Raw genomic sequence first — 6,122 nt, 5'->3', positions numbered from 1 at the left:
AGGGTGGGAGGGTGGGAGGAAAGGAGGGAGGGAGGGAAGGAGGGGGGAAAAGAGGAGCTGATACCAAAGGCTCAAATAGAAAGTAAATGTTGCTTTTTTTTTTTAAGATGATTGCAACATACGTACAAATGTGCTTGATACAGTTTATGTATGGAATGTTATAAGAGCTGTAAGAACCCCCAATAAAATGATTTGTAAATAAATACATAAATTCCAAATAGGTTCCTGATAGCATTTCCAGCCAGAATGCCACCTGCCTCAATTGGACCAAGCTCACTTTGGGAGACTCTTCACATACCCTCCAAGGCTGTCTCCTGCTTTCACAGGTGACAGGCTGTCTCACCATCCAGACCTCTCCCTGTCCACCCTCTGCCCATCCCAACAGGCACCAGTCCAGTTATGTGCCCCCCTACTTATCAATCAACCCATTTGTCCTGCCTGTCTCTCATGGACTAGTCGCAAATAGGGTTACAAGGCAACCAAGTCACCTGGATTACAACGTGTGACACATTCACCCCCAAAATGACAGAAGATGGTCTCACCTGAGGCAGAGCAATGGAAAAAGACTCCAGATGTAGAGGTAGAATCAGTCAAAATATTAATAAATTACTAAAGTCAAAGTAAGTATGAACTAATATGTCAGAAAAGAATTGCTCAGCATCTAGACAGAAAAGGAATTCACATTCTGTAGCCGCTCTTTCCACCATACTCAAAGAAAGATTGAGGGTAGGTAAGAAGACTGGAAAAAACCTCCCAACAGTGCTAGCATACAGGTGACTGACTGCCACTGATGAATAAACATGAAAATCTGCACATTTTTCCAGTCCCTTGTGTTCTATGAAGCAAGATCATAAGGCTCTGAGTTAGGGATGACGAAGCCTCTCATTCTCAAAGCCTCTTTCCTCAGAACACAGGAAAAGAACCACAGTGTCGGGAGAAAGGTAGACCACACATCTATACCCCTAAGGGAATGAGCAGGACCTATCCTTTACCTGCATTCTATACCTATAGTAAGCAGAGAGTTACTAGTGCTGAAGAGGGACAGGAGACTCAAGTCAACACCAAACATAGATAAAAGGTAATTTTTCTACACTGGGTGAGGACCAATAATGCTGATCCAAATCAACTTGCATGGAAGCAGCAGTCATGAAATCAAATGCTATACTGCATTGGGCAAAACTGCTGCACAGGACCTCTTTCAAGTGTTGAAGAGCAAGGATGTCACTTTGAGGACTAAGGTGCGCCTGATCCACAGCACGGTACTTTCAATCACCTCGTATGCATGTTGTGCTAGGAAGGGTTCTCTAGAGAAATGAAACTAGGACACTCATGGTATATATCTATATTTATATATATAGATATATATATGTTTATACAGTGAGAAGGAATAGAACAGCTAATTTAGTCCACACAGCAGTACAGAGGGTTCAATTCAGCTCACTTCTGTGGAACAGTTAATATACTGGAAGTTCTTCAATTCATGTGGGCTGCTGGGTCCCAAGGTCAAGGAAGCAGGCAGCAGAGTTCTCCCTGAGGCAAGGCAAGCAGAGTCTGCCCACAGGCAACAAGCAGCAGTGTGGGTAACCAACAGTAAGTAGCTCGGGAGCGTAGCAAAGCAGACCCTGATGGGATATCAAACTTGAGCAATACAAGGTGACAGGATCCACCAGCCTCAAGCTAAAGTGATATATGCATCAGCAGTGTGACAAAACAGATCTCAAAGGAGCCTCAAGCTCTAACCACATGCTCCACGGGTTGGCCTGGCCCACAGGTAGTGTAACTTACAGGTTGAGGCAGAGAACTAGCTACAGCAGCAGCAGCTCGCACTCTCCAGCACACCCTGATCACCAGAGAGCACGAGAGATGGGGACAGGCCTGGCAGAGCCATTTATCTCTTCGCCCGCCAATCAAACTCTGACCTGATTAATCCCACATGTTCCTATTGGCCAGGTTGTCATAATAAACTTAACTATCACACATGTGAAAGTTGGGTATTGAATAAGGAAGTTCAAAAAAGATTCAATGCATTTGATTTTTAGTGCTGGCAAAGAATATTGCAGGTACCATGTACTACCAAAAGTTGTGATCCATGTTGAAGGCTGCAATCCTTGACCTTCATCAGCAAGTGCAGCAAGTCCTCTTGGTTTTCAGCAAGCAAAGTTGTATCATCGGCATATTGTGGGTTGTCAATAAACCTTCCTCTAAGCATGATGCTGAGTTCTTCTTCATGTAGTTTAACTTCTGGGATTATTTGCTCAACATATAGGTTGAATAAATATGGTGAGAAGATACAACACAGACACATACCTTTCCTGATTTTAAACCACGCAGTGTTCCCTTGTTCTGCTGGAATGACTGCTCCTTGATCCATGTACAGGTTCCACAAGAGCGCAATGAAGTGCTCTGGAATTCCCGTTCTTCTCAATGCTGTCCATATTTATTATGATTCACAAAGTGGGAAACATTTGCAAAGTATATAATACACAAATAAACCTCTTTCTAGTAGTCACTGCTTTCAGCCAAGATCCATTTGACACTAGCAGTAATATCCCTTGTTCCATGTCCTCTTATGAATCTGGCTTGAATTTCTGTCAGTGTAATCCCTGTCAATATACTGTTGAAATCATTGCTGAATAATCTGCAAAATTTTATGTGCAGGTGATATTAATGATATTAGTCAATAATTTCCACATTCTGTCAGGTCACCTTTCTTCAGAATTGGTACAAATGTGACTCTCTTCCAGTCAGTTAGGCAGGGAGCTGTCACCAGACTTCTTGGCATAGGCCAGTGAGTGCTTCCAGTGCTTCATCAGCTACTTGAAACATTTCATTTCGTGTCCTTCAATTCCTAGAGCCTTGCTTCTCACCAAGGCCTTCAATGCAGCTTGGACTTCTTCCTTCAATACCATTGGTTCTTGATCCTATGTTTCCTATTAAAATGACTGAATGTTTACCAATTGTTCTGGTAAAGTGACTCAGTATAGTCTTTCTGTTTTCTTTTGATGTTTCCTGCATCAATCATTATTCCGCCCGTAGAATCTCTTAATACTGCAACTCACGGCTTGAATTTTTCTTCAATTAGTTCTTCCTGAAATATGCTGAGTGTGTTCTTTATTTTTGGTTTTCTAACTCCATGTCTTGGCACATTTTAGTATAATACTTTACTTTGTCTTCTCGGGTTTCCCTTTGAAATTTTCTGTTCAGCTCTTTACATCATCATTTCCTCCATGTGTGTGAACTACTCTATGATCAAGATCAAGTTTCAGAGTCTCTTCCGATATCCACTTTGATCTTTTCTCTCTTTTCTGCCTTTTTAATGGCCTTTTGATTTTTTTCATGTATGATGTTCTTACTGTCGTTCCACAGAACATCAGGTCCTTGGTCATGACTGCTCAATGAGTGAAATCTACTCTTGAGATGTTCTCAAGATTCAGGTAGGATCTACTTGTAATGGTTAGGGATTGTGTCAATTAGACACTCCTGGGTAAGGGTAGGAGTGGAGCTCAAACTATCAATGAGCTTGCAACCTCATGACACCTCCTTGGGTGTCCTTTTGTATGAAAATGAGACTTAAGACAAATGGATGCATAAGCAAATGTGGTGGAGAAAGCTGATGGTGCCTGGCTATCAAAAGATATGGCGTCTGGGGTCTTAAAGACTTGAAAATAAGCAAGTGGCCATCTTCTAGCTCAGAAGCAACAAAGCCCACATGGAAGAAGCACACCAGCCTATGTGATCACGAGGTGTCAAAGGGATCAGGTATCAAGTATCAAGGAACAAAGGATCATGTCATTGTGAAAGAGAAGGAGTGCAGATTGGGGACCCAAAGCCCATCTGTAGGAATTGGACATCCCCTTACAGAAAGGTTGCAGGGAAGAGACAAGCCAGTCAAGGTGCAGTGTAGCAACGATTAAACATACAACTTTCCTCTAGTTCTTAAATGCCTCCTCCCCACCCACTATCATGATCCCAATTCTACCTTACAAATCCATCTAGACCAGAGGATGTGCACTGGTACAGATAGGAACTGAAAACACCGGGAATCCAGGACAGATGATCCCTTCAGGACCAGTGGTGAGAGTGGGGATACCAGGAGGGTGGAGGTAAGGTGGGGTAGAAAGGGGGACCAATTACAAGGATCTACATCTAACCTCCTCTCTGGGAGATGGACAACAGAAAAGTGGGTGAAGGGAGACATCAGACAGTGTAAGATATGATAAAATAACAATAATTTATAAATTATCAAGGGTTCATGAGGGAGGGGGAAAATGAGGATCTGATACCAAGGGCTCAAGTAGAAAGAAAATGTTTTGAGAATGAGGATGGCAACAAATGTACAAATGTGCTTGACACAGTGGATGTATGTATGAATTGTGATAAGAGTTGTATGAGCCCCCAATAAAATGATTTTTTTAATGGGACTGAGCAAATCTGAATTCTCTTTGGCCCTTCTCCTTCTCCTGGACTGAATCTTATGTTGGTTTCTTCAGTCTCCTGTTGCCCCATGATCATCAGCAGACTACTGACAGTGAATTAATTCAGCTGACTTCAGATTCATTTACCTCTGCATCCACTAACCTGTGCCCTCTGTCTCCTCTGCTTCATCATCCTGCTTCCTGTTCATCAGCATGAATCAAGGAAGCTTGATTTGAACCCAAATGGAATTACCTACTTCTACAACTGTGTAAGCTATTTCTCAATAAAAGTCTCTTTGCTTACATAAACATATGCAAGCATCACTGGTTTCTTCTCTAGAAAATCCAACCTAACACAAAACTGAAGGTCACGTTTTGGCTCTCACAGACTTGTTTTAATTTTCTTCAACTTCAACCTGAGCTGACAATTAATGGTCTGTTCCATGGTCAGCCCTTGGCCTGGTTTTGGCTGCTGATATTGAGCTTCTCCAAAACTCTTCCCACAGGTGTCATCAATTTGATTCCTGTGTATTTGATCTGCCAAAGTTCACATGTATAATCATCATTTGTGTTATTGCTGCAAAAGTATTTGTGATGAAGTCATTGAACTTGCAAAATTCTATCATGAGATCTTCAACTTCATTTCTAACAAGGCTGTATTTTCCAACTATGGTTTCTTCCTCTTTGTTTCCAACTTTTGCATTCCAATCATAAATGCATCTTTACTGCTTGTTTGATCAATATCAGATTGAAGAAGTTCGCAGAATTCTTCAATTTCTTCATCACTGGCTTTGGTGGTTGGTGTGTAAATATGAATAATTGTTGTATCAACTGGACTTTCTTCTATGTATATAGATATTATCCTATCACAGGCAGCACAGATCTTGAAATGTTCTTTTTGATGATCACTGTGACACCATTGTCAGCCTAGTAAAATTTGAATATAGTTCAATAGAAATTATTCAAATTGAAACACAACGATAAAAACTATGATTAAAAAACTGAAACAGAAATCCAAGAGCTATGAGTCTGACATATATGTAATTGGAGTCCAAGCTCGGGCAGTGGGGGGCACAGAGAAAAGAATCCTTTGAAGAAATAGTAGCCAAAAGAACTGAAACTACAGGTCAAAAAAGGTGAGAAAATCTCAATCAGATAAAATGCAAACACACACCAAACACATTATAATCAAACTATTTTTCTAAAAGGGGGAAAGGGAAATATCAAGTACCATTGAAGAAGACAAATAGGTACCCAAATAATTTAAAGTGCTATGTGAAAGATATAGCAACATCCTACCCAAAAGAAATTTTTCTAAATTAAATGAAAGTGTAATGGGGTTAGACATAATCTAATGTCCCGAAAGTTAATAAGAGTTAATACAGAATCAAGATAAATGGGTGCATTAACAAATGTGGTGGAGAAAGCTGATGGTGCCAGGCTATCAAAAGATATAGCATTTGAGGTCTTAAAGGCTTGAAGATAAACAAGCAGCCATCTAGCTCAGAAGCAACAAAGCCCACATGGAAGCAAATGTGGTGAAGAAAGCTGATGGTGCCTGGCTATCAAAAGATATAGCCTCTGAGGTCTTAAAGACTTGAAGATAAACAAGTGGCCATCTAACTGAGAAGCACCAAAGCCCACATGGAAGAAGTACACCAGCCTGTGTGATCATGCAGTCAATGGGATCAGGTATCAGGCATCTAA

The sequence above is a fragment of the Echinops telfairi genome, unplaced genomic scaffold (genome assembly GCF_000313985.2).
Source record: "Echinops telfairi isolate 266 unplaced genomic scaffold, ASM31398v2 ScPeMD7_2;HRSCAF=8, whole genome shotgun sequence".
In the NCBI taxonomy this organism is placed as follows: domain Eukaryota; kingdom Metazoa; phylum Chordata; class Mammalia; order Afrosoricida; family Tenrecidae; genus Echinops; species Echinops telfairi.
This window is presented reverse-complemented; position numbering follows the sequence as displayed.